Raw genomic sequence first — 22,122 nt, 5'->3', positions numbered from 1 at the left:
AAACCATCACTATTTTTTCCTGAAGCTTGGTGGTACAAGGCTCCAGCATTCCATCTGATGACAAGAAGGAAAGGAACCAGAGACTGGTAATAGTCTGAAAAATTCCTATGATATCTTTCTTTATCTAGAAATTTTGTATGCTTAGTATCTTGAAGTTTCTATTTAAGAAAAACAGAAAGGGAAGGACACACACATATACATGCCCTTTCTTCTCAAGTCTCAATACGAGAAAATCTGTAAGTGCAGTCTTTAAATTTCTATACAATTTTTAAAGGTTACACCCATTTAGAATTATTACAAAATGTTGGCTATATTCTGTGTTTAAGTGTATTTTTTATACCAAGGTTTTATTTTATTTTATTTTACTTTTTTATTTTTTACTTTTCTTTTTATGGCTGCATCTGTGGCATACACAAGTTCCTGGGCTAGGGGTAGGGATTTAATCAGAGCTGAAGCTGAGGCCTATCAGCCACATCAACACTGGATCTCAGCTGCATCTGGGACTTACATACAGCTTGTGGAAAAGCCCAATCCTTAACCCACTGAGCAAGGCCAGGGATTGAACCCACATCCTCACAGACACTATGTTAGGTTCTTAACCCCCTGAGCTGCAACGGGAACTCTGTACTTTTTAAATATCTACCATTTCTGCCATGAGAGATTATGAACAAGTCCGAATCCCATCATTTTTCTTGAAATAGTTTTGCCCATGACACACCTCTGTCTCTGTCCATCTATATGTCTTCGAGTCAGTTTAGATTATAGCTAAGAGTCAGCACATGATGTCTGCCTATGGAGTAGACAAGTCTAAAAACTAGCTAGCCAGTTTCCAGTCTGGGGTTGACATCACATCTGCCCTGTTGTGGACCAGACACAGACAGATGCCCTCAATGGTGTTACAGAATGCTGTCCTCGCGTTGGTCTAGGCACTAGCTGAACATAACCCAGCCTGGAATTTCATCTGAGCAAGTCCATCTGGATTTCCAGATTCATAATGGATTGTTGTTCTCTTTGAAAAGATGAATGCGGGAAACTCATTCTCCACACAATTTATAATCCCATTTTCCTTTCATTAAAAATAAGTCATTAAATTTGCTGAGGTGGAATGTGACTAATAGTAACTTGTGCATTCCTTGTTTCTAATTTTTTTTTTTTGGTCTTTTTTAGGGCTGCACCTGCAGCATGTGGAGGTTCCCAGGCTAGGGGTTGAATTGGAGCTGTAGCCACTGGCCTACACCACAGCCACAGCAATGTGGGATCCGAGATGTGTCTGTGACCTACACCACAGCTCATGGCAACACTGGATCCTTTAGCCCACTGAGCGAGGCCAGGGATCGAACCCAAGTCCTCACGGATATTAGTCGGGTTCATTACCACTAAGCCACAAAGGGAACTCCATTTTTTCTATTCTTGAAACATTGGAGTTGCTGATACCAACCCAGAGATGGAAGCCTTTACATTAACAAAAGCAAAGAAGTCCCACCCTTCTGAACAGCTTGGGAATACACCTGAGAGGGTAGTGAACTGCTATTTTATTTAACTCATTAGACTTTTTCGTGGCCACATGTGCAGCATACAAAGTTCCTGGGCCAGGGATCTAACCCCTGCCACACTCGTGACAAGGCCAGATCCTTAACCGCTAAGCCCCCACAGAGTACCTAACTCATCAGACTTTGAGGGTTTTCGTTTGAAGAACTAAAGGATTCCTAGTTTGAACCCTAACCAATATCTTCATTTTAGGTGAGTGGTCACCTGGATGGATCTTACCTGCTTTCTCCTGGATCACAGGTCACCTTGGTAACATCTCCACCTTGCACCTCCCTATGGCTCCTTCTATGCTTTCAAGATACACAGATTTGTACACAGTTTGGGAGCCCAGACTTTTGATGCTTCAGCATCTTCCCACTCACGACCCTCTGTCTTTAAGAGAGAAGTTCAATTGGAAGTAGTCTTAAAACACCAGCACCCAGGGAGTTAGTTTCATTCAAGTAGGTCAATCAAAGTTTTCAAGCCTCCATTTCTATCACAACTCTATTTTAAGGAGTTAAACACAGATACTTCTAAGCAGTACACAAAAAAAACAGCTGTTAAGCAAATCTTAACTGTATTTGCCATTGAATATTGAATTGAGATGGATGAACATACTAGAAAATATCCCATTATCCCTCTCATTGTTGTTAATAATAATAATTACGAATAGGTGAAGAACAGATTATGACATGGAAGGAATAACATTGTTTCCATTTGGAATACGTGCATTTCAGGTGCTTGTCTAGCAATTACATGTATACACCGGTCCAGAAATCTGTGCAGTTTTAAAAAATACATTTTGAATCACGATAAAGGGTAATTGGTAAAAACAAATGCAAAAATCACTTTCGAAGAGAATGTAGAGTGAGAAGAGAAAAGAATGGAAGAGAACCAATAGAATGCATGGTCGGACATCTGAGGAAAGCTCAAGATGTTTCAGTAAGAGAGACAGGTGATATCTCCAGAGGATGGAAAGAGAAGGAGACGGTCATGCTACAGAAGCAGAGACAAAAGGAAAGTGAGCAGATGGGAGGGAAAAGTCAAAGAAGCTGACTCGTAACCTACTTATTCCTTTCATCAGCAATTCAGCTCCGGCTCCCGAGAGAGGAAAGGAGGCAGACGGGGAGTTCCCTGGTGGCCTAGGGGATTAAGGATCCTGTGTTGTCACTGCTGTGGCTAAGGTCGTTGCTGTGATGCAGGTTCAGTCCCTAGCTTGGAAGTACTGTATGCTGCAGGCGCAGGCAAAAAAAAAAAAAAAAGGAGTCAGATGGAAGGTGACCTGATCTCTCTTTGTCACCTGGTCTCCTCTGATGTCTGCACTGAGGAGTAGAATTCATCTCTGAAATATCCTTAGCAGGATGTCAGTGGCTAAGATCACCAATAGGAACTTGGATCCAACGTCCAGGAGGAATGACAGCCTCGAGAATGTCGTGTAAGCTAAGTGGATATAAAATAGAAATACTTACAACATAAATGATCCTACTCTGTGACCATGGGCCTCATTAGAGACCTCATCTATTACTCTGAGCCAGAGGCGCATGACTGATTCAGGAACACAGGATGCTGAGGAGCTGCTCTTGATGTCCCAGACTTCTCTCTGCTTCAACTGAGCTTTGGAATTACCAGCACTGCTAAAAACTCAGGAGCGTCTCAGGGTCTATGAGTCTGGTTTGACAATAACGTTCTCTAAGTTTGTACACAGTCAATAGTATTAAATGTTTCAAAGAATTTAGAAAAATAATGTTTAAAAATATTGGTTGGATTCTTTTTTAAATTGGGCAAGCATTAGTGGACAGTTACTGGTAACTTCTCTGTGAGCAAGATTTTAGTGGACTGCAGATGAGATAAGGAATGACAACGTAGGAACAGCCATTCCAGCATCATCCATTAAGAAGATACGCTGAGAATTAAAAAAAAAAAAAAATGAAATCTGTGACATAATAAGATAAATAGATAAAGAAGAAGATACGCTGAGAATAAAAGGAAGGATGCACATTTTCTCTGGGAAAAATATTCAAAGAAGAGTGGCTCTTTTCCTCCCTCTCTCTCTCCCTCCCTTCCTTCCTTCCTTCCCTAGTTAATTAATGAGAGAAGGGAAGAGGACATCAGAACAAGAGCAGAGATTAAGGGGTTTTCGCTTTCTTCTTTCTTTCTTTTCTTTCTTCCTTTCTTTCTTCCTTCCTTCCTTCCTTCCTTCCTTCCTTCCTTCCTTCCTTCCTTCCTTTCTTTCTTTCTTTCTTTCTTTCTTTCTTTCTTTCTTTCTTTCTTTCTTTCTTTCTTTCTTTCTTTCTTTCTTTCTCAAACTCATGGTGTCTAGAAGTCCTTGGACCAGGGATAGAACCCCAACCACAGCAGCAACATCATTTCTTAACCCACTGAGCCACCAGGGAACTCTTAAGGGATTTTGTTTTTAATGGAAAGAAAGAGGACCATCTCTTACTCTGAGACCAGGAGGTAGCAGATGATCAATAATGACCCTAGGAATTTTGAGACTGCAGGTAGTTGGAGGATGTAAAAAATTCTCTCCTTACAACTACTTTACTCAGTTAAACCAAACTCTTAATATTATTTTGCACTTTGAAAATTCAACAAGTTAATTTTCTGTCTCTAAACTTCTGGCATGTCAACTCTTATGGGACCTTTATAAAGCCTAATTTTTTTCTTTCTTTTTACACACTGCACCTGCAGCATATGAAGTTCCCAGGGCTAGGGGTTGAATCTGAGTTGCAGCTGCAGACCTGCGCCACAGGCGCTACAACACCAGATCCAAGCTGCATTTGCAACCTATGCTAGATCCTTAACCCACTGAGCGAGGCCAAGTATTGAACCCACATCCTCAAGGACATTATGTTGGGTTCTTAATCCTCTGAGCCACGACAGGAACTTCTCAAAGCCTAATTTTCAATAACTGCTCTACTCTCCTGTTTGAGGGCTTTCTAAATGTATCTAAAACATATTTTATTAATCTTATTCTGTCTGCCGCATCCTGGAAGCTTGGTGTTGGAACTTTATTTTGTTTTTCTTGCCTTAGTTTCCAAAAGTGACATTTTTTTATAAGAAGTAGAAGAAACAAACCTTTATTCCTTTGCAACATATTATAATATCCACTCTCATTCCCAATGAAAATTTCTCCTTCTTTCTCCACAACCAAGATTACAGAGCATCATATCAAGAGATACAGAGAAGATAGCTAATTTATAAGGAGTATTGAAGCATTACACCAAATACGTTGGTGAAATATAAATTAGTCACAAGTAAGCACTCTCATGTGTACACATATTTATCTATGGAATACTTTTCCATTTACACAATGCAGCCTCAGTGCCTTAAGATTCTGAAACAGGAATGCAGTGCCTAATGCCATTTTCCCAGAATAAGTTGTATTTCATTTAAATTTTATATCCTTCAGTGATCTCATAAGAAGTTGTTAATTTCAGGAAACAAAACAAAACAGAAAAACAAACTGAGGAGAATTATAACTAGGTAAAATAGAGAAAGGTTTACCCTTTTTAAAAAAAAAGCCACTGTCCATTTTATGTTAAAGTAAATAAATTAATAAATTAGTCAAGGAATCTGGTTTTATTTAGAATTAAAATCTGATACATAACGTCATAACCATATATAGGTAGTGATAGAAAACAACAGAATGATTACAAATAAATTAGAAGCAATGTATATCACTACAAGTGAATTTCTTTCCATTTCCTCTAAGTACATTTTAATCATTTATCATTTTTGTTATTATTATTTTAAAAATTTTGTTATTATTAAATTGTTATTTTTGTTATTAATTTTTTGTTTTTTTGTTATTATTAATTGTGTTATTTTTGTTATTATTATTTTAAAAATAATGTGTTAGAGTGTCTGGTGACTTCCTGCTACAAGGTGTCATATATTTATCCTATGGTTGCTCTTCTGTTTCTCTAAATGGTCAATTTCCTTTATGAAATATCCAAGTTAGCTACATTCTTAGGGCTTGGGTCACACCCACCTCTCTACTCTGTCCACCCTTCCCCCATGGCCATCATTAGTTACCCTGAATAATGCCAATTTATTCTCATGCCATAAACAAAATGGAACAGGTGTGGGCATAATACTGCAAGGAAAACAAGATAAAAAAATTGTTACCTTATCATTATGTTGGGTGAGTACAAGAAACTATACTCCATCTGGGAAAAATAAAAGATAACACTACATTGATTTTAGACCTTGTTACTTAGGAGGAGAACTGGAGTTTCTCGATCAATATCCATAGCCCTCTTTATCCCTTGGAGTGGTATTGACCTCTGAAATACTCTATGGAGTCTCCAAGCAAATGAGGACATTTTCAACGTAGAGCAATTCGATCCAGCATACAATTTTATTCACTCGTTTTGAGGCCCTCTGTGTCATTGATAATCCGGGATCAATATTAGATACAACTGCTACCTTCTGTGAACTTCCCTTGATATTATGAAAGTGCCATGTAACCTCTGTGAAGGCCATGACCACGAGTCACTCCTCCTTCCTTTGAGAGACCAATCCCTTCTTGGTGGTTCTCAGAGAAGTTCAACACCAGTGATACCAAGAGTGAGAAGGAAGATGCACGAGGAAAGGGAAGCCCGTCCCCGGAAGCTCACAGGCTAATCACCATGGTTTAACCCCAGTGAGCCCAATCTGGCTAAGGACCTGATGGGACTGATAAAAGAAGAGTATGATCATAGGACAAAAGAGCTACCAGACTTGGTGAGTGTGCGCTTGTAGGCGTATCACCAGGGTTGCATCGTGAGCATTGTGACTGTGCTTGATTAAGAGGTTTGGGATTGAAGGCTGGAAAAGTACATATCTATCCATCTGGGGGCAGTTTCTTGGGACACAGGATTTTACATGCTGATGATGAGCTCATCCTAAAGACGAGTCTGAGAGACTGATATCGTGTTAGAAGCTTTGAGAAGGTGGGGTCTGAGGCTAAGAGAAGTGTACGTTTCTGAGCTGCTGTAACAGGTGGTAGAGGGAGGGGCACAGAGGCTGACAGAGGAGGGCTGGCAGTAGATACCTTATGTGATCCCAGACGACCCCCTCAAGGATTATGTTCCCTGGGGCCATGCAGAGAATGGTCCATTCATCAGTGCCACAAAGGATGCCTTGGGGTACAAGATAACCCATGTTCAGAGGCTGCTGTCCCTTGCAGGTGCTGGCTAAGGTTAAAACGCTTCTCTGGAATGATATTGTCAGGGTCCTTGTGAGCATATACCGGGAGAATTCTCATCCATTTGGATTTCAAAGACCAATGAAATTCAAAATTTAGAGAGAATTGTAATTGGGTTGTCAATTGTTTTTTCTAATAAGGATATGAAAAGGCAAAACAAAACTAGATTTTACCACCTACAGTAGAATATTTTTAGGGCCACACCCGAGGCATATGGAGGTTCCCAGGCTAGGGGTCGAATTGGAGCTGTAGCCTCTGGCCTACACCACAGCCACAGCAATGTGGGATCTGAGCCGCATCTGCAACCTACACCACAGCTCACATCAACACCAGATCCTTAACCCACAGAGCGAGGCCAGGTATAAACCTGTGGCCTCATGGATGCTAGTCAGATTGTTTCCACTGAGCCACAACTGGAACTCCATCAAAGTAGAATCTTTTATCATGGCCCTTTCATGAAAGAATAGCACTTCAATATCAAATTTTATATAAGAAATCATCTCAACTCCTAAAGGCCTTAATAATGAATACATTTAGTTTTCGGAAATTTTTACTGAATTAACCTTGTTCCTCTCATGTTGATACGGACCAATAAAATCTCATTATGGGCAAATGCTAGTTTGCTGATCAGAACTCGGAAATAGCTAAATTAGATTTGGTTCCAAAACAAACCATATGTACCCAAGATAGAGAGCAACACCATGCCAGGTGCTTAGATGTGGTTGAGAAGCCTCAAATTGGAAGGTCTGAGACTTAATGCATTTGCTCCCTATTAAAGACTCTTACATCTGCCAGGGAAAAGCTTCCCCTCAGCTCTTGCCTGAGCTGGTAAAGCAAGACTTCACTGGACACAGGTGAGTGGAAATTCAAATTGGATTAGTTGGCAACAGATCAAAATCAAGACAAGTGAAATTGTCATTAGATCTTGAGGACATAATCTGTTTGACTTTCCCTTGTGTGTAAATCAAGGATTTCTCCTTTCAATGTTAATTAGAATAATATGCTGGAGAAGTAGCACTGCACTATTTATAGGGACATGGACTGTTTCTCATCAACCTCAATGAAATAAGCTTGGTCTTAAATGTGAGTAGTCCGTGCAAAGGGGGAAAACAATAAATGATCAGGTAGTGTAAGTGGGCTTTAACCTGTTCCAGGACTCATCTATCAAAGTTGCTCATGAGCAAGGCATTCTAAAAAATGCTCTTTCCATATTCCTGTGCTGTCCAGTGCTCCATGCACTACATTCTCCGGGGATTCCTAATTTGTGTGTGTGCATCCTGTGTCTTTATGTGTTTCAGAAACCTCAGTCCTGTGTTCTGAATCTATTTTCCTGTTCACTAATCTTAGCTTTACTTTTGCTTCTCCATTTAGTCTATGCTCTTGGTTTCACCGACATCTGCGGCTTTCCATAATTATAATAACCAATACTGTAGACTTGCATAGATTTTTATTTTGATTTTTTTTTATTATTAAAGTAGAGTTAATGTACAATGCTGTGCCAATGTCTGCTGTGCGGAGACCCAAGCATACATATATATACATTCTTTTCCTCATATTATCTTCCATCATGTCCTATCCCAAGAGCTTGGAAATTGCTCCCTGTGCTTATCCATTCTCATTGCTTATCCAGTCTAAATGTAATAGTCTGCATCTACCAAGCCCAAACTCCCAGTCCATTCCACTCCCTCACACATAAAATGTCAAACCCCATTTCTACTTGCTTTTATTACAAAGTTTTTGTGGCAAGGCCAAAACTGTGGTTCAAGAAGCATATTGTTAGAGTCAGGTAGAAATGAAATTTGGGGAGTTCCCATTGTGGCTCAGCAGCAATGAACCCAACTAGTATCTATGAGGACATAGGTTTGATTCCTTGGCTCCGCTCAGTGGGTTAAGGATCAAGCCTTGCCCATTAGCTGCCATGTAGGTCACAGACACAGCTCGGATCCCGTGTTGCTATGACTGTGGCGTAGGCTGGCCACTGCAGCTCTGATTAGACCCCTAGCCTGGGAACTTTCATATACTGTGGGGGCAGCTCTAAAAAGAAAAAGAACAAATGAAAAAAGAAAGAAGAAAGAAAGAAAGAAAGAAAGAAAGAAAGAAAGAAAGAAAGAAAGAAAGAAAGAAGAAAGAAAGAAAGAGAAAGAAAGAAAGAAAGAAAGAAAGAAAGAAAGAAAGAAAGAAGAAAGAAAGAAAAAGAAAGAAAGAAAGAAAGAAAGAAAGAAAGAAAGAAAGAAAGAAAGAAAGAAAAAGAAAGAAAAAGAAACTTTGACTCCATGCTGATGAGTTTGAATTTTGTCCAGTAATGAGCCAACAGGGGGCTGTCCTGATAAAATTAACTTAAAACAGAAACCTCGGTGACAAGGTAGGTGATAAATTAGAAGGGATTAAGACATAAGTAAAGCTAGAAAAATAATACAGTCTTTTAGGTAAGGGATTTTGAGAGGCTGAGATAGGAAAATTTCACTGGGGCTAGAGAGGAAGGCAGAGATTAAAGAGATGTCTTGAGGTAGAATTGACTTAACGATAGTAAGTAAAGTAGATAGGGGAGAAGTCATAGCTAAATTCCTAGACAACTGGAATTTCCATTGTGGAGTTATGCAGAGAGAAGAACCACTGCCAGAAATTTGGAGAAACAAAGTTAGAAAGAAAATACCATGCTTTCGGACATACAGGGTATCTACAGGATACATGGACTATCCTGAAGAGGAACCATTTTATAAATGAATACCTGGTTATCCTACCTTCCAGGAAAATAAGCACTGTTAATCTTTCCATTGTTCTCAGTGTAGAATCCAGCACATAGGCGCACAAAGTCTCTAATCCTGACCTCACTCTCATCTGTCCGTGAGCACTGACTGCTCCCTTTAGCTGTACCTAAATGTTCTTCCTTGTTCTTTATTTCATATCTCTTTTTGCAAAGTTGCCTCTTCTGCAAGACAAGTGTTCACCTCAGGTAGAGCGAACCCTTATTTATCAAGACTCACACCAACAGTCACTCACTCTATCTTTGGATTTTTTTATTTTTATTTTTTTCTTTCCCCTGAGCTTCCATCCTCAAGATCACATCACAAACTAGTTTTACATGCCCTGAATATAGTCCCTATATTTTTTTCTCATAGCAGACGTCATTGAATTCAATGTTTTTACACCTCGTTTCCTCAATACAGAACAGATGCTGTACTGCATTTGGTTCTCTAGTCCAATAGCCAGTGTAGCTAGGGCAGATAAATGTTTGTTGAATGATTAAATGAATGATTAGTTGCACCAACATTGTCTATTAGGCAGGTGTAAATATGAATCAGGTATCCTGAAGATAGCTTGTTGGTTTAGATAAATAATTGGGTGGAACTCAAGGAGACAGAAGAGTGTTTCAGCGGGAAAGAAGTTGGTTAAAGACTTCAGATATTGAGGGGAGACTAAAAGATTAAAAATTGAGAAAAGGCTGAGTTGTAATTAAGAAGCAATTGAGACAGAAGTCATGGTTGAAAAATACTAACTAGCATGAGCATAGAATGGGGCAGTGCTGTGTCAAGAATATACAATTTATCTATCTATCCATCTATCACCTATCTACTTAGGTAATTAGTGTAGTACTCCTTGCTCTTTTTATGAGGCACTTGTAGAAGAGACACATGAACAGAGCCAATTAAAATAACCCAAACTCTCTACTGAGAATGAATGTTCTTTTACAGTCAAAGTTCAAACAAGAAAAAATAACTTAATATTATGCCAACTGGACCTCGGTGATCTCATGCTAGACAGACTAGTTCCTGAGATGAGTGTATTGTATGGTAATCAATTTAATGACTATATTCCTAAAAGGCATTAACACGTTATCCCCCCTTTACTCCATTTTTCAGAGCACTTTTGCACAGAACATTATTTGACTATGGCTTCATCTTACTATAGAAAAAATAAAATGTATTGAGATAGTTCAGCCAAGCATCCAGGAAAAAAGAGTTTTTTCAAAGTATCGAATCCATTTGTTTATTTTTAAGGTTTAAATTTTGAATACATCGACCAACCTATATAATAAAACAAATTGTTCATCTAATGATTTTTTAAGTAAAACCCAAATAAACGCATATCCTCATGAGGTCTAGAACAAAATAAACATTTACAGGGACTAACTACATCTTCAAAGTCTATATAATAAACTAAGAAATTCGTGACGTGTTCATTTTAATTCATCAGGTTAATCTATTTAATTGTATTTTCTTGAAATATTATATTGATTTAACAGAAAATGTCTAATCCTACAATTATACAGAGATTTACCAAGTTATAAATTCTCTTTTCTCATCATTAATTTATTTCATAATATAAACTATCAATTTTCCAATCACAACTGAGGTAGTTCACAACAGCTGAGCGTTTCAAAAATAGTTTAGATGGCCTGTTTCTCATTGCAGGAAAAAAAAAAAAAAAACTTCAAGAGCTTCTGAAATAGGTCAGATCATAATGGTGATATTGAACTTTTCAACTGAGAATAATTAGGTTTTATTTTCAGTGTTCACTGACCTAGCCTGGAATTTAAGGTAATACAGGAAGAGTTTGGCTACATTTGGCCTTATTTAGCAGCAAATATTCACTCTCTGTCCTATTAAAATGGTTATCATCCTTGAAACTTTTGCTGACATCTGCATTGGCAACTGCCGCAGTTTAAGAATCTGAAGCGATCAGTGGCAAAAAAAAAAAAAAAAAAAAAGCTTACTGTCACTTTCTCCAAAACAAAAATTGACCATTAAATCATTTTAGCTTCAGAGGTCCTGCACATAACCCCAAAAGCTCTAGTGTTATTACTTCCGAAAAAATTTAAATAATTCTAACACAGAGCATGATGGCATTATAATTTCTAGTTTAATACTTAGTGTAATAATAAGAAATCAACTTTCCTTAGCCTAATTTCTCTTTTATCCCATGACTCAAGAAAAAGCACCTATTAGATCAAATAACATTTGTCCTTTATACCAGGACATATCATATGCCATTCAGATCGTAAGGATTAGCAATACGATATCCTTTTCCACAATTAGGGTTGAATATTTTACTTGCCACAATTGTTAAGGCCTAAAACAATGTACCATCTGCTTTTGTTCTGAATGTGTTTTCCTAGGTGTGAGGGCAGCCTGCTACCCCATGTCAGCATCCATTATAAAGCACCATGCAACTTGACGTGACACAGTATGACAGATGAAAGCCAACTCAATATGGCATCCGTGAAGCTGATGCAGATGAGGAGCTGCAGTGCAAGTGCTTTCATGTCCTAGCAGAGAAATAACAGAGAGATGTTCGGGCATTTTGTTTCAGCTATCTGTACCAAACGCATTTTTCAAAGAAACAAAATCTGTTCAATTGATGTTTCTTAAAATTTCCAAGGCAGAATCCACATAGTAAAGTAGAACAAGAAATTTTCATTTAAGCTGTCATTTCTTCCCAGAAAATTTTCAATAAGCAGAGGTAAAATTATTCAAAGTAAAAGGGCAATAAAGTCACATGGGTTTATGTTCTGAATTGGTTTCTATTTTTAATTGAATGCATTTTCTGATACCAAACCTTTAAAATAGCAATAAATACTACACCCCCAATACTTAGACACGCTGTGTATTGATAGTTTTGCTATTTTAATGTATAAAACTTTATAATGATTCATATATTATCACACATGCCTATTTTTTTCTCCATCTAAGCTGTAATCTTACTGAAATCTATCACATCATATAGATTTGAATAGGAGAGAGCTAAATAACACCCTACAATATCTAAGATATAGAACTTAAATAGTTATAAAGGTACTTTGAACCTCATGGTGGTAGATTTCAGTTCTTATAAATCTTGACCGATGAAATAAAGTACATACTTTAAAATAAAAATTTAAACTCATTACATGGTACTGTAAGTGATCAAGAAAATACAGAATTTAAATTGGCTTTTGAAAAAAATAAGTATTTTTACAAATTTTTGGTAAGCATAATATAAAACAAAGTACTTTTTAAAGGCTTTTTGGTTTCAAAAGTCACAAAGCAATATCTTATTTTTATGTTTCAGTGACACAATAAACAATAGGATATATTACTTTCTTTTTTTGGAAGATGCATACAAATAGAGTCATATTTTTGGCTCTTAAAAGGCAAAAAGAGAGAAACCCAGCCTGAAAAGCAGAAGATTTAGGTCTTGTCCATATGTTCCTCTGATTCTATGAATTCTGTAAGTTTGTTAGATTCTTATAGTCATCTTCTTGCTTCCCAAATAGCATAATCATTATAATATGATCTGATTTCTAGTACATCTCTGTAGCACAAGGACAATGTATAATTTTATTTAATTTCTAATAAAATAAATGCTAGGAACATTTGAGTTGATGCTATATGAGAATCCGAAAGCAGTTTCACATATACAAATGAAAATATGTCTTTCTCTCTACATATATTTATATATATATGAGAATCTTAAAGCAATTTCACATAAACAAATGAAAACATCTTTCTACATTTATATAGTATATGTATACACATATTTCTACAATTATATACACATATATATGCATATGTGTATACATATATTTGCATATATGCAACTCATATACACATAAATGATTAGATTTTGGAAATAAAATAAGAACTAACTCTAAGTTACTTGGTAAGGGGAAAAGGTTAAGTAAGCTTTTAATATAGGTTTTAATGACGTTTTTATAGATTTTTAATATAGCATCCTAGAATTTGTTACAGGGCATTTCCCTAGATTTTCACTCCTTATATAGGTTAGGTCAAGACCTAAATAACTCAACATCTATGTTGTTAATATGTACATATGCTGGTACTGTGCACATTTAGGTATATTTTAGGGGAGGGATCTACAGGGTGCTTTGTGTCATAAATATAAATGTGAGTATATGTGTAACCAAGAAATAGCTACCTTCTCCTTGATAACTGCTCCAAAACAGGTATTTAAGATAAACAAGAACCTTCACAACTCTCAACTCTTCCCAAATTAAAATGTTCACTTTGGGAGTTCCCATCATGGTGCAGTGGAAACGAATCCAACTAGGAATCATGAGGTTGCGGGTTTGATCGCTGGCCTCGCTCAGTGGGTTAAAGATCCCGCGTTACCGTGAGTTGTGGTGTAGGTCGAAGATGCGGCTTGGATCTGGTGTTGCTGTGGCTGTGGCGGAGGCCAGCAGCAACAGCTCTGATTAGACCCCTAGCCTGGGAACCTCCATATGCCACAGGTGTGGCCCTAAAAAGACAAAAAAGACCCCCCAAAATGTACATTTTATTTAAGTACTATGGATGACATTTACATCCTTCTAATGGGGCCAAAAAAGCTGAGTTCCTTTTAATCTCTTTTCCTTTTATGCTGATACTTGCTCTTTTGCAGGATCAACTATTTTTTCCTTTATTTCTTGTCTCTAGCCTAACCACATAATGATGTGATAACATGCATTAAATCAAGATCCCTCATTTCTGCTCTTCTCAGAAGTTGGATCTACCTATTAGGACATAAGGCTATGCACCCTTGTCATCCTGCCTCTCCCTTGTCCCCCCCACCCCCGCTTCAAAGAAATGTGTTCACATTTTCAATTGTGCTTAATCAAAACTCTTAGTCTCATATTCTCTGTTGACTAATGTTCTAGTACTATTTGAATTTTTTTTTTTCTGTTGCACTAATTCTACGCTCTTAGTCCTAGGAGAAATCGTTCTATATGCTGTTCCTCCAGAGTTAAAGCAGATTCGCACTAGACCCTGTATCCAAAGATGGCACATTATACGTGTATGTTCAGGATTCAGGCCATTTATGCTTATTTGAAAGACTTCCTTGATAAGTTTGCCTACCTTGTTCATAACGGATATGTTAAATAGTGCTTTGTAACATCTCACGTCATAATCTCTTTTACAATGTCATCATTGTGTGTGTTTTATTGAATAAGTGACATTTATAAAAAATTAAAGTGTTCGGTAACAAAGTATCACTTAAGATTATGTTTGTTTCTTCACAGTCTCTTATTGATCAGAGTTTTCCTTAGTTGAAAAAATAAAGTATGGCTCTATAATCTCTTTTTGGGCTTGGCAATGTTATCATAAACATTTTCAAATTATTATATAATCCAAACAGTTACCCTTTTAGTGATCACAACCAAAAACAAGTACCCTTGAAATTGGACTATATACTTATACATTAGCTCATTTTGTCTCCTTACAAAATTCATAATTTGGTATTGTTATTTCCATTAATTTATGAGGAAAATTCTAAAGTCAAGATATTAAGAGATTTGCCGAAGATTATACCCAGTTAGCAAATGGACAGCCCAAGTGTTTCAGAGTCTCCTTTAATATAACAGGAAAGAGCAAATCTGACTCTGTATTAGATCTGTGTGTTTTTTACCTTAACCTTTGTATTCTAGTACTTCTGCTACAAGTTAGTCACTAAAGGGATGTTACCTATAAAGTGTACATTACGGCCCATCTCCAGGAACCCTGCCTCCCACGCCTGAATGAATGTTAAACTAGCTTTGTTCTGCCCACAGGGAACATTCTTACCCAGCCCACCTATGAATGGCTGCAGGAAAGAAGAAATGATTGCATCCCCTCCAGAGTCTGACCAAAACCAGGAAATGCTTGCAACAGCTTATGACCTTTTCACTTCACCTCCTCACCTCCCTCTTCTTTGTTTTGTAAAAGAAACTAGCATCCAGACCTCAACAAGATGCTTATTTAGGACACTAGTCTGCCATTTTTTTGGTATCCCAGTGTTCCAACACAGTTCCTTGCTATTCCTTGTCCCAATACTTTGTCTCCCGATTCACTGGTTTGTCGTGGGGGATCAGTAAGAGCTTGAATTAGGAACACTAGCAGATGCGCTCACGCACTATCTTTATCACTACATCCTCTCATTGCACAACGTTTCCCCCAGGGAATTTATTAACATTTATCATGGTTTTCCTTTTTGTTTCTTGGCTACTGAGAAATAACCCGTATGTTGCCTATTACTGTAAAGAAATATTCCAGTTTATAATATAGGTTCAGATCTGCAATAAGAAGTAAGTTTGCTCCTTCAAGTGATTTTAGTTCGATTGGTAAACTGCATCCTCTGCCATCTCATCAGCACAATAAAAATATTTAAGTAAACTCACTGGGTTTATCTAATATTTAAATAAGACCCTCTTCATAAACATAGCTCAACAAATGAAATATGGTGTACTTTTCATAACTTGAAGAATTATAAAATAACAATAGCCTTCCGTTTATAAGATTGACAGCTATACTTAGCAAACCAATAAATAAAAATAAAATAAAAAAGCCTAAACACTGATTGATATTCTTTCAAGTATTGCAATTGATGGAAAAGACTAATTTCTTCCCTCTCTCCTTCCTTCTGCCCTCCCTTCCTTCTTTCCTTCCTTCTTCCTTCCATCAGTCTCTTCCTACAGCTTCTCCTTCCCTTACTTTTCTATACTTTTTCCTTCTTCTTCACCTTCGTCTCAGGTTACAAATGATTCTGAACTTTAGACATTTGTACTGAAGATGTTAATTTGTATAAATGTTATGGCTATCCATATTTTCATAAATAGCTTCAGAATAATTTCCTTTTATGGTATATAACTGTGGTTAAGAAGGTTAAATTGTTGATGGTCTTATATAAGCCAATGATCTGTGTATGCCACCCCTGGTAAATTTCACAATAGCCATTTTTTCCAGATATATAGTCAGGAGTAGGATTTCTGCATCACACAGTAACTCTATTTTAGTTTTTTGAGGAACTTCCATACTATTTTCCATAGTGGCTGCATCAATTTACATTCTCACCAATGTAAGATGAAATATTACTTGGAAACTTTTTGATGATAGCCATTGTGGCTGATGTGAGGTGACACTTCACTGAGATTTTGTTTTTGTTTTTACTTTGGCCATGCCCATGGCATGCAGAAGTTCCCGGGTCAGCGATCAAACCTGTGCCACAGCTGTAACCAAAGCCACAGCAGTGACAAAACATGTTAAGCCAAGGGGGAAATCCCTCACTGTGGTTTTTGATTGGCATTTTTCTAATGATTAGCAATGTCAAGCATCTTTCCATGTGCCTGTTGGCCACCTGTATGTCTTCTTTGGGGAAATGTCTGCCTAGGTCTTCTGTCCATTTTTTGATTGGATTGTTTGTTTTTTGACACTGAGTTGTATGAACTGTTGTATATTTTGAGTATTAATCCCTTGTCCGTCACATCATTTGCAAACATTTTCTCGCTGGTTGTGTCAAACCCAAAAGCTTGTATAGTTTCCTTTCAGCATTTCAAAAAGAATCTTCAAAGAGACCGTTAGGTCAGGTACCAGCCATAAGTTTGAAAATGCATTTGAAAATTGCATAGGTTTTAAAATGCATTTGAAAACTGCACTTTAATCCTAAAAAGAGAAATTAAAATTTTAAAGACGTCATGTGTAATGAAGATTTTTATCAGAAAAAAAAATTTAAGTGAGAAAAATAATAAAATATTTTTCTTTAAATTCTGAGCAGATAAATTAAAAAGCTGTAACATAGTATTGCCATAAATATGAATGATGAGATATTTCTGTACTATCTTGCTGCATGCAGATGTTTTCCTAAATGCAGTGCTTAATAACATATGAAATGCTATGCCTACAGTTTTACTAGTTTTCAATAAATAATTTAAGTAAAAAAAATATGCTGTTCTCTAGTAGCCACTCCTATACATTTAATTATTTGGACAATTTGGGGGCTATTTCTTATCTGCTAGGAGCATATACAAAATTTTAGCAAAGGTTCAAAGGGGAAACTATTAACTCTTCTGAAAATGGCATTACAAACTTCAACTTAGGAAGCATTAATAAACATCATGGTGTGATGAACATGTATTAGTGTGTACAGAATTATCTCATTTTTAAAACATTATTTTGACATGATTTTATTTTATTTATTTATTTATTTTATGGGCATACCAGTGGCATATGAAAGTTCCTGAGCTAGGGGTCGAATCAGGGCTGCAGCTGCCAGCCTACATCACAGCCACAGGAACCTGGGATCCAAGATGCATCTTCGATCTACACCATGCCTTGGGCAATGCGGGATCCTTAACCCACTGAAGGAGATCAGCGATCAAACCTGCATCCTCATAGACACTGTGTTGGGTTCTTCACCAACTGAGCCACAACAGGAACTCCTGAAATGATTTTATTTTTATTTCACATATGTTTGTATTATTTACCACTAGTTTATAATATCTCTGAGAATAAATATTTGTTTATAAATATATTTTAAATTAAAAATTAAGGTGAATTAAGGATGTTAATAATTAGTTATTGAATCTTAATACAGGAAAAACTTAATGAAAACATAGGTTACATATCATGTAATATACCCCTACCTGGTCCACCTCTGAATAAACATCATCCTTATGCCACTGAAGTTTCTAGGATTGAAAAATAGAAGGATAGGGCTACTGGACGGTTCATTCTTTTGAGCAAATAAACTAAAGGGCTTTGGGAATGGACTCCTTCCCCAAGTACTATGTTTCATCTGTTCGAGATACACATTTTCCCCTAATTCATCAACTCTAAGGTCAAAACACAGCTAGGAATTGATGGCCTCTTTCAATCTCTGCCGGCAGATGTTTGCCATTGGAGGAGTGACTGCAATTCCATTTATTTTTGTGCAAAACAAAAATAAAGTGCTTTATTGTACCAAAGAAGGGAAAAAAAAACCCCACAATCAGATCACAAGTTGGTTCATTTTGCAAGTGAGTTATGTGCAAAATGATTGTCCATCACCTGCAAACAGTATAAAAAAGGAAAAACAATGGCATCTCCCTCGGAATATATTTTAAAGTTTCTAGAGGTTGGTGTGATGAATATATATGCTCTATAAGCTATTCCTAAGCATGCATTATGGCTTATAAACTTTTCTCTCTTTCTGAATGGTACATAAAATAATGGTACATTTAGTCATCAACGGCCTCTCGGATTTGAGTGAAAACAATCTCTCCATATATCTACAATAGCGCCTGCCATTCTATTATTTAGATTTCTAAGCACTTTGCTCAATGGAAATTTTATAAGAAAATACTTCACTGGATTGATCGAAAGCCTTTCTAAGAGTAAGGCTCTGCAAGCCAGCCATACAAGTAATGCTTAGGATATTTGGGAAGAAGTGGAAAATATGGAGAAGAAACACAAAAGTCATTATGAAAAAAGATGCATGCAGTCTTCACTGGTGTCTGATCTCTCAGCAAACTTGCCTAGGTCATTTTTCCCACCAGTAAGCAAACTGATGTCAAAATATTTACTTACAATTAATGTATTACTTAATACACCTTTGCCATGTATTCACAACCCTGAAGAAGATGAAGGAAAATAAAGTGATTTTAAAGGTTGATACATAGGAGTCATCATTTCATGATCAACTGAGGGATGAAAGCATTGTCTTCATCCAGGTGTTTCTGAAACGTGCTCAGTTAATGACTTCATTCATGCATTTTTTCCTCATCCGTTCTTGCCTCTATGAAGGTTATTGTATAAGAGTTAAGTAATTGAAGAGGCTTTGTAAATCTTCCAGGAAACTATGATACCGTTTAATAAATGATTCCAGCCAGAGCAGTAACATGATTAATATATGCCCCATATTGTTCTACTTTCTTTTAAAAATATGAATGAAGGCAGAAGAACACTCTAACAGAAATATATAATTGGATTGGCTTTCCCACTAAGCATTTCATTAAGATCAAACAGTCCTGTTTAATCCATCTTAAATCTTCACCTGAGGAGGTGATTTATAGAAATCACAACTCGCTCCCAAAGTTATGCTTCCTAGAAAACAGGTCATGATATTCCCAGAATCATGGGAATGACACTGAGGGGAACACCACATTCCTTTTGAATGGACACATACATTTTTTAAAAAGTTTTACCCTTTCCTGTTTGCCAAATGCTTCTAACAAACAATCCATCTCCTGGAGTCAACTTACTTACTATGCTGTTTACAACTATTCATGTAAGAAATAGCCAAACATAGATGTCTGTGTTTCCTCTCTCGAGAGCTCAGCCACTGGGTTCTACTAGATTAAAGTTTATTCAAAGATAAAGCATCACATTGCATTATCATCCCCTGTGGGAAATGGGACAGATTTGACCATATATAGTTATATATGCATTATTGGCATCTTTTATTTTTTTAAAAAAAAATCCTTTAATTTTTAAAGCCAGACATTGTGATTCATCGATAACACCTTCATATCTTCACATATTATTTTTGCAGTAATTTATTTAATCAGGTGAACAGTTCATGTTTCCAAGGCACCTTTTAACCCATACGCATTCTTGCTGACATAATAACACTAGTAAGGGTTTAAATGCGCCGAGAATTGCAGGATGGGAGTGAACGTGTCATGTCCTTCCTTAACCATTCAGGCTCCAGTAATGAAGCACCAAAAGTCACACCCACCAGCTACACTCTGTACGTGAAGTAGAAACAATGCTTAGTTCAACTGTTACCTATAGAAGCACAATACAGTCAAAATAAAGACGAGACTTTTGCTTATCATAACCCTGCTTTGCTTAGAATTCTGGCTTCCAGAACTGCACTAAAGAATGTTGTTGTGGGTACAGGTTTTCTCTGTACCCTGCACTCCTGTACAATAAAAAAATGCACTCCGGTTCCAGATAAATATGCCATGTTCCAAGAGTTTGTGTTATAAACCATTTCCCTGAGCTTGACCTTTTTCTATGAAAATGTGGTTGGCTTCTCAGGCAAATCCATAAAAGTCCATCTAATGCATAATCAACACAAGTATGTGGTTCCAAACCCCCTTTCCCTTGGATAAATATTGTTTCTATGGGAAAAACCCCTAAGCATTCCAACTGGGGAGGCCAGAAGCACCTCCGACTCTAACAAGGAAATAGAGGCCGCTCCCAGCCTCATCTCCTGCTATTCTCTGGCTGGGCGCGGGGGGGCGGGGGGGTTCCCTAACACAGTGATCTGCAGTCCAGCCGTTGTGCGTTGGGTTGATAACTCCAAGAAGACAGAGCTATTCCAAGGTTGAAGGTCAAGATGGGTCTTCCCAAAAGGTTGCTGAAGGGTCAAAGACAGCAGTGCCCAACACTGACCCTGATGAGATGGTACAGCTCCTGGGATTACCACTTTCCTCTACGTTGCTCTGCAGGTCAGGAATCTCGGCTCCAACTTTAAATTAATCTAAATGTGTTTAATCAAACTTGTTATCCAGAAATAGAGCATCTGTCCACAACTGGAAATATCTGATGACTGGTTCCCCTCCTCCATGCTACTTTTAAGCACCCTTACTCTCCTCCTTCAAACTTGGAAGAATTCATTAGCACACATTCCCAACCCAGTTTGGAAGGAGATTAGTCTGTTGTCTCGGTTCAAGGTTATCCACTGGAGCGGATTTTTCACTTGGCTGCATCCAGGGGCTCACGTGCCTGACCCTTAAAGTCATGCCTTCTTTTACCAGGATTCTGGGAATGAAGAGTGGCATCTAGGGCATTTTTTTAGTGACAGACGCCAGCTCACATGATAGTAAGGGAACCTGGGGAGGACTAGCTGGAGGCACATCATTCAACACCTTGTTACTTTCTTTTAACAATTTGACGCCAAGACACCAGACCCAAAATAAACACATGAATAAATAAAAAAATACGTAAAAGGAGGGAGTGGAGGAGAGGAATTAATTGCATCGTCCAAGGAAAGACCTCAAAACAGATTCAGGTTATTTTTGATCTATTTATTACTTATCTATATTTATATCTGTACAAGTATCTATATCTGTATCTGCCAATATCTCTCTCTATAAAGATATAACTATAAAAAAAATCTATTTCTGTCCAATTCATACAAGACACAAATCTAGATGATAGAGTATGGAAAAAAAATAAAATTCAAAGCATGATATTTAACACAATCTTGAAGACCCCCCCACCAAAAAAATAAAATGTTACTCTCAGTACAGCAAAACCAATTGAACGGAATTAAAATAAACTAGGCATGAACTCAATAAGTAAGAATGAAAAGTTGTAAGAGAGCCCCAACATCAGAAAAATAAATTAATAAAGAACAAAACATATTGACAAAGATAACTGAAAAAAATAAAATTATAAAAATTAAAATAAATCCTTTGAAAAATAAAATACAACAGTTATTTAAAGAATAAAAGACTAAATCAGAACTGTCAAAAATAGGAATTAATATGGATATAAAATAAGGCCATATCCTTTATTAAGCAGATGTTGTGTTTTAGTGCTGTCTCACTGGTGCTTTGAAAAGTGAAATAGAGTTTAGTGAGCTTAGCGAACACTCTGCTTTTATTGTTGATTTTCTTTAATGGGTGTAATAGCATGTGGAAAATTTATCTTTGTAAATTTGATTTACTATATAGATAAGCCAAAGGA

Source organism: Sus scrofa, chromosome 11, assembly GCF_054392235.1.
Source record: "Sus scrofa isolate SSC_HxYL_T2T_F1_AM1 chromosome 11, Sscrofa_HxYL_maternal_Yorkshire_Landrace_v2.0, whole genome shotgun sequence".
Lineage (NCBI taxonomy): Eukaryota > Metazoa > Chordata > Mammalia > Artiodactyla > Suidae > Sus > Sus scrofa.
The sequence above is the reverse complement of the archived record's forward strand: the minus strand, read 5'-3'. Positions refer to the sequence as shown.